The sequence below is a fragment of the Pezoporus flaviventris genome, unplaced genomic scaffold, assembly GCF_033815535.1.
Source record: "Pezoporus flaviventris isolate CSIRO_AGI_PZ_B2104156 unplaced genomic scaffold, CSIRO_AGI_Pfla_v1 ptg000031l, whole genome shotgun sequence".
Taxonomy (NCBI): domain Eukaryota; kingdom Metazoa; phylum Chordata; class Aves; order Psittaciformes; family Psittacidae; genus Pezoporus; species Pezoporus flaviventris.
The window spans coordinates 59,046,155-59,054,238 of NW_026892579.1; the positions used below are offsets into that span (position 1 = coordinate 59,046,155).

At 41.6% G+C, this 8,084-nt stretch overlaps 1 long non-coding RNA gene across 1 annotated transcript; it reads left to right on the top strand.

Moving 5' to 3' along the window:
* Nucleotides 1–498: 498 nt before the first annotated feature.
* On the top strand, nt 499–7,476 carry LOC133273498 (uncharacterized). The gene is made up of 3 exons (XR_009744844.1): nt 499–560; nt 7,147–7,258; nt 7,347–7,476. It is a non-coding gene; the product is annotated as an uncharacterized LOC133273498 (long non-coding RNA).
* Nucleotides 7,477–8,084: the final 608 nt, after the last annotated feature.

Here is an 8,084-nt window from a genome sequence, read left to right on the forward strand (position 1 = left end):
GGCTGGCTTTTTAGATTGCTCCCCTGCTAACTAATACGTTACTGGTTTGACACAATTGACAGCTGGCTGTGCTGGTGGCTAAAGAACTGCCTCTGGGGCTGTCTCAGAATGAGGTTAATGATGGCCTAGATGAGTTCCCTGCGTTTCCTATACATCATTTACCTGGAATTGTGCTCTCTGCTAGGCTCTTCGGTGATGACAAGGGATCTGACCAAGTGGCCATATGTACTAAATGCTGCAGCTATTCCACTGGGCCAAATTTGGGCTTATTTACTGTGGTTTGTTTTTGGTTTTTGGCTGTTTTTTTTTTTTTTTAAGTATCAAAAAAATCTCTGCTCTGAAATGCACTGTTTTAATAAAGGGAATGACTGTCGAACATCCATTTTGAACTGGACTCATAGTTGTTAACTGAGCATCCCTTATCACTCTCACGTTGTTACGATCCACAAAGGAGTGTTTGTACATCGCTGTGCTGTTGATTTTCTTACTTCCTCCCTACAGGACTTCTGAAGACCATGACTAATGATGAATTGTGAAGCTTCCATGTAGATCCCCCGTCTGTAAGTGCCTCACACATGGAACTTTAATAGCTATTTTTCTTGTGAAACTTCACTTGTGGTCAGCTGTGCAAGGTGAAAGCAATCATAATATTGATGTGCAGGGCTGGTCTCAAACAGAGCCACAGGAAAATCATTGTTATATTTGGGAAGGGCAGCACTAAAGGGATTTTTTTTTCCTTCCCCTTAAAGCTTTTCCTTCTTTCTGAGATGGATGAAATAGTTAAGTCATTTAGAAAACAAATTCCCATCCTCCCTGATTTAAGATCTATTCCTGCAGTATGTATGCCGTGGGGGAGATGCTGTAGCGGTTTTATGAGGAGATAAAATATTGGCTTAATGATAATTTGGCAAAGTTTCAAGATATCTGAGGGGACTTCCTGGAAATTAAAAACAACTCAGATGTAAGAGAAAATTAAGCTGGTGACCCCGAGTACAAAAGGGGAAGAGCTCAGACATCCATTCTTCCTTGCTCCTTGCTTTAGTCTCTCTCTCTGTCTCTTTTCTTTTTTCCAATCCCATCTTGCTAATCACCTCCCCTTGGCCCCAGCTGCTCTCATTACAAGGTGGAAGACTAGTTTAAGGTAAATTTGCTATTGCTATAGCTGCACATGTATAATTTTCCAGGGATTTTAGTTTTTGAGGGTGGCCAATCTTAACATGAAACTTTCCAAACATGTCTGTGATTGGGCTCATTGAGGCCAAACTCCCTTTCTGCTTGCAGTCTGAGGGCTGAGGAGGGATGCTTGGCTCTTCGGGGAAATTAAATTGTTCTCTATGCTTAAACCATTTGTACCATTTTTCTACAGGAAGATGTGTAAATATCTGGAGACATGTGCAGGATGCTCTAGAGACTATTTTAGTCTTTTGCAGCTGCCTGTATGACTACATCTGAGCAGACTTCCCCATACTACTACCTCTTAAAATCCTGGGCTGATCCTTCTGCCTTCCTCAGATGATGCCCTTGTTTTTGTGATCTGTATGGTATACAGAAATACAGCATCAGGCCCACTAGACCTCTTGTAGCTTGAGGAGTAATTCCTCCTTACCTACTGAGCTTTTGACCTGATTGCTGGGAAGAGTGGAAGGTGTCTTAATTACAGACAAGTTTCTTTGTTATTTCAGGAGGTTTTGATGTTTGAACATGTGGAGCCAGACACATCAACATTTCCTTTGATCACTACATGTTAGTCCAACAGTGGCAACATATGATTCCTGCACAGCAAACATACCATGAGAACTGGTTGTGCAGAGGCTGCACATCCCATTTTAATCCCTGCATGATTTAGCCTTTCAGAAAATTGCCACTTTTTAAACTTCCATTAACACCTCCTTTATTTTCTTTTCCCCATATTTCTGGGAAAGTCTGGTTTGGAATGGAGCATATGAAAGAAAAGACTGTGAAAGCTGGGAAAGCAAGGGAAGGGACATCAGAAAGTGGAAATCAGAGTAGCATTTGGTGGTGGTGTTGAAATGTGTGTATGGGAAAAGCTTCCAACCTTTATAGCTATAGATCACTGTGGGTGTAATGGATGCCTGTGCCAGCTGGCAACCTGAAACAGTAGCTGCAAGGCCAGGTTGGATGGGGCTTGAACAACCTGGTCTAGTGGAAGGTGTCCCTGCCCATGGCAGGGGGTTGAAACTGGATGACCCTTAAGTCCCTTCTGACACAAACCATTTTATGGTTCTATGATGTGTTTTAACTCTGAAATCCACTGTTGGACGGTCAAGTCATTTGCTGAGGTATGGAGAGGGCTCATGGACCATGCTGAGCTTAGAATGGTTTTAATTTTGTCTTGGGAAAGGCAACTGGTCCTAAGAAAAGCTCTGGAAATGCTGGTCCCTGCAGGTCAGAGCCATGTTGCTGTAATACATCAGCCTGGGGTCTGCTGCCATCATCTGTAAGTGCTGCAGATGTCAGCAGTTCAAGTGCTGATGGAGTCTAGCTTTTTAGAGCCATCATTCACAGCCTTGACCCTGGTCCCTGATAAAAGTCAGCATTGGCTTTCAGGTTTCTTTCATTTATTTATTTATTTTATTTTCATGCTAACCCATTAAAAGCAGAGGTCCAAGCCTTGCACTCTGACCTGTTGTTACTTGCCATTCCCATTCCTAGCCTCTTATCTCATGTTGTGCCTGTCATCTGGCGTGCTCCAGAACCTCTTTTGGAAACTGCTGTAATTACCTCACAGAGCCCGTGGAGTTCATTTCTTGTCAAAGCTGAAGTTGTGAAATGTTTTTCTTCTTTTTAGATGCAAAGTAGAGACATCGATGTTTGAAACTGCTCTTCAGTCCTCCCCTTCTTCATTCTTCTTTCTTTGCCTTGGACACTTCCTCTTGTGGTGTGCCTTTCAAAACAGATAATTCCATTTTCAGCTGCATGCTCAGGGTATGCCTGCTACTCTGGTTTGAAGAACCAGTCACTGGGAAGAAGCTTAGAGATGTTGCCTGTTGCTTTGACCCTATGGCAAGATGCTTCTGAGTAGGATGCTCTGCATACACCATCTGTGTATGCTTCAAGACTCTTTGAGCTGTTTCTGGAGAGCAATGGTAGGATGCTAGTGAAAATTTTTGTTCTAAGCCCGTGAAAATGTAAAGGAAGAACCAGGAATTCTAGACTTGGGCAAGAAAGTCAAGATTTAATGGTGCATCACTGCACATATCCAAGTATTAGCTTTGTGCTTGCTAGCCACTGGGAGAGAGGTCAAGGACTAGATGTATCTACACTTTTCCACTCAGTTGTTGGCATCAAGAAGATCCATGCAGAGAATTTCCCCTACTAACTGCCCCTTTACTGTAGTTGGTTTAGGGAGAAATCGAGGTGGTGAGTCAGGTACTGAGACGAGCCACCTAACTTGGATTTTCTCATGTAGAATCATAGAATAGTTAGGGTTGTAAAGAACCTTAAGATCATCTAGTTCCAACCCCCCTGCCATGGGCAGGGCCTTACCGCAAGCCTGTCTCTGGGACTTTAACATCTCTGTAAAGGTTTGGGAGCTTTTTCTGCCTTTAAAATAAGCCTGGTCAGCCTCAAAAGAGACTTTAGTCTAGGTTCTGTCTTTGCATTGTCATGTTTGCAATTAATTAAAGAAGGGGTGAACTGAGGAAGGGGAGGAAACTCTAAAGACATGAGTGCAATTTCCAAGACTGATTGGCTGCCTGTTTGTCTGGGAACTGGCAAAGTCTATGAAATATTGGATAATCTCTAAAAATGTGTGTCAGCTACTTAACAGGATCTTGCTTGTGGGATTCAAGTAATTAGGATGTAAGTAATTAGTAATTAAGGAATTAAATATTGTGAGATTTCAAAAACTCTTTGGAGAGGCTGAATTAATGTTTCTCTGTGTATTTAGTTTGCTCCTGTTTTACAGCATGTAGGTCAAATATTACATGTGCCTCTTTAGACATGAACTTGGGGTGGGGGCAAAGGGCTTGTCCTGGGTGTGCTGAACATATATCAGTACTGGGTGGTGAAATCTGTGTGGTCGTTTCATGTGATGTGCTTCCCCTTGCTACACCCAGTCTTTTTAAGCCTGTTCTCTCCTGTATTGGCAAGGGCAAAGCACGTGTGGATCCCTTTCCTGCCCTTCACCTTATATCGCTAAAGGACAAAAGACTCAACTTCCTCAACGTGAGGAATCCAGTTGAGGTGTCGGGGGAACCTCACATGCCTGGCAGCTTCTGAAAACTTGACTTTGTGTTTGCATTGTTCACTCCGAGTTGTGGGTGTCCAGGGAGCTGCTGTACTCATCCTGCTATGGATGTGAGAAGGCTGACCTGGAAAGATGAACAGAACATCCTTTCATCCTGAGAGGAACATTACAGACCTGAGCATCACCTCCTGAAGCTATTTAATTAAAAGGGGAAGGCATATGACTGGATTGGGTCGTTAATTGCAGCACTGTAGAAATTCAAGGTAGCTGTCAGGGGTTTCATCAGAGAGCTGAGGACAGGGAAAAAAAAAGCTAGAAGAAGGAGGTAGTCTTTTTCTCACTAGACTCCCTATGAATTATATTCTTGACAGGAATGTGTATTGCAGATAGAGGCAGTATAGTTTTGTATCCAAAAAATGACACCAGGGACTTAAGATTTCAAAGAGTTTGGACGTTTATCTGTTGTAAATGTAATTGTATCTAGAAGTAAATAAGACTCTGCAATTTATAGGCACTTTAATCTTGCACTATTTATGGACATAGAATTGCTTAGAATAATGCTGCCTTATTTTATACTGATGGCATTGTATTTTTAACACTGTAGTAAGGGTTATTTCAGCTGTGAAGCTTTATCAGAGCCTGCATGTTTCTAGAGGGTTATAAACTGGCTCGAGATGTCTCTGAAGCAACATGAACTCTCGAGCTTGGAGGAGCGTAGTTAAAAATTTAAGATCCCATCAGTGTACCAAATATTTATGCTTATGGGTAAATATAGAGGACTCTTCCCAAAAGGAGGTGGGTGTGCTTATATGAATGTTCTGAACAGAGAGTTAAAATTAACAGCAGTTTATCTGACCATGCTGTTTGTTAGTGAGGAGAGGGAGTGTGCACACAGAACTGAACAGAAATACTTGTATGTTCAGAGAAAGTTACCACAGATAGACAAACCCCCCTTTTTCTTGCGGCCACTGGTCCATACACAGCACTGTTCTGTCTTGCAGGGCAAGGTGGATGTGGAATTGCCCATCTGGACAAATTCCTGGCAAGCTGTGAGGCTGCAGGAGAGCACCTGAAGGTGTAATATTTTAGTGGAAAGGATGGTTGCAATTTCTAGCACAGAAACAGGCCAGTAGAAGCTGTGTTAACACAAGACAGAGTGTACCTCCTTTCTAATTCTAATATGCTCGCTTTAATCAGCAGTGGCTTGACGTCTCCTGCTGAATAACACTGACAGAAGAGACTTGCAGAATCAGGGCCCAAGTTTCTTAGCTATTGTACCCTGGGACAAAAGGGACAAGTCAGGTCGCTTTAAAGTAAACAGGGGGGTTGGCAAGGGAGGTGAAATGGCGAAAATGTTTTGGATCTTCATCAACCCACAGAAATATCTCAGCTTGTGAGTCAGCAATAGAGATGTTTGTACCTAACTTTAGCCCTCTCATCCTTCCTGATGGGCTGGCACAACTGCATTTGGATGTACTACGGAGGCTTCTCTAAAATGTGTGGTTTGTACAAGTCCCTCAGATTTTTCTACCTACTTTCTCCTATTGCTGCCTCTGATGCCCTTAAAAAATAACCTTCCCAAACCAGCCATATATCTGTGTATATATATGTGTGTGTATATATATATATATATATAAAATATAAATATAAATACCAGCCCTCTGTCTGCAAAGACAATGTTCACACTCTGGTTTGCTGGTGCCTAGGCAGGTCAATTTATAATTGCCTGTAAGTGTCCTGCAAACAGGAGCGTTGTTCATCTGCTGCTCAGTGTCATTTGGAGATTCTTTTGAAGCATCGTAGAAAATCAAATAAATGACTTCAAATTTGATCCTTACTGGAAGAATGTCCATTGATCAGTGTAAGCGAGGAGCCAGCACATCCCTATCAGCAAGTAATAGCCTCTGGGAGGTAATTTTGAACCAAATAGGTGAACAAACCCTGTAAATGGTGATCAGTAAACAACCAAATTCCACTGTGCTTGAATGTCAACAAGGATACCATCAATTCTCCTGCTGTTCATTTCTACCATCTCTATTATTCTGCGTTGCGCTGTCCTTGCCTGAGATGGTGGTAGTTCATTGTGTCAGATATTGTTGCTTTTCAGTGAAAGTAAATAGATTTTTGATTTAGGATGATTTTTGTTTAGCGATGGAAGGGAGTGTTTTATTTTCTCCTTCCCATTAGTTACAGTTTGTTAAGATATTTGCATTTGAACAAGAACTTTCCCCTCTCTCTTCACCTCCTCCTGCCTGTTTGGGCAACGAGGTTGCATCCTTCTCATTTGAAATAGCTTTAAAATAAGAAAAAAGGCTTAAAGGCTAATAATCCCCCAAATTACAATTATGAGTATTTATCAAAGTTAAAACACAGTGTCATGCTGCATTGGATACAAAAGCATCCAGCTGAATATTCTATTAGACAGGTCCTGTGAAGTTAAAAAGAGGACCAGGCTGAGTTATCTCACCACGGGAGGAAAAAGGCATGCACAATCAGATATTTAACACTCCTTTGCAATTATGGGAATTTTTATTCTCTCCCTAGTAGGGAACATAGCATTTTACTGCAGTGTTTCAAGTTTGCCTCCAATGGTATCTGATAGAAGTGCTTTTATCCCCTGAAGATACAGTACAAAATACAAATCATCATTGGTTTTATCTCAGCTGGAGCTGCCTATTTTCTAAATGAGTTTACTCTGTGCTACTGCCCATCAGGCACATTTTTCATCCTTCATCCCCACTCTTTTACTATAGCTGGGTTTAAGTCCTTTCTTCTGTCCTTTGTTCCTTCAGCTCAGCGAAGTAAACAGCAGGATTGATCTTACACTGCATTTTGGTATTGTTCCAACTGCTCATCAATAGACATGGGCTGGGAATGCACTGACTGGAAAAGAAGGGCAAGATTGAAATTCACTTTTTGTTCTTTGTGCCTTTTAGTGTGCAGCGGAATGTCCCTAATCTGAAAGCTGCTACACTGACTGCCTATCAACATGCAAATTAATCATCAAGTGACAAGCCCCATATTCACTCTAAGTTAAAGTCTTGAAAGGTATCTGGAAAAAAAAAAGAAGTGGGGGAGAAGGTAAAAAGCCCTTTTAATGTTTTTACTTGTTTTCTTTTATTGTTTGTTAATGCAGTTGCTGGTAGCTGTTATGGGGAACAAACATCACTGGCTTTGCATTGTACCCATGTTCAGTGGTGAGCCTAATGCTTTGAAAGCGCCTAGGTGAGAGGGGAACCTTTTGGTATCCTTGTAAGCAAGACTTAGACTAAAGATTAACTGCAGTTAGCAGCAAAACGAAGGAGGCACTGTAAGCAACAGCAACATCATGACTGCAGATTATTTGTACCTGCTTTCCTGAGCAAAGGCATTAGAAATAAACTTACAGATGCCGAATGGGATCATTTCTCATATTTTTGAGCACACAGTGTTTCCACTTGTAACTTTTCCCTGGGGTCTTGAAGGATTATAATTGAATTTGGGCCTGTAGCAAGAATATACAGTGCTACTCTGTTTTAATATCCATTGACTTTTATATGGCAGTTTGATAAAATGTTTGAATGCAGGAAAAATGTATGTATTCTTTATGGAAGACTAAACAACTAGCAGAGGGTAACAGAGCTGCAGAAGAGCGGGCTTGCATGTATGGGAGCTTTTCTGGTGTGCTGATCTGGCTGTTGAAGAGCAGTATTTCAGATCAGGTTCCACTTTCCATCACTGGTGAACTCAGATGCCTGTAAATACATTGTACAAGAAATGGCACCAATCTGTGTACCTAATGAAGTACCTTAATTTGTTATCATAGTATTGACTTAATTTAGTCTTCCTGTTCTTACTAGCTCTGCAGGGCTTATTCTTCATCATTGCCCATGTG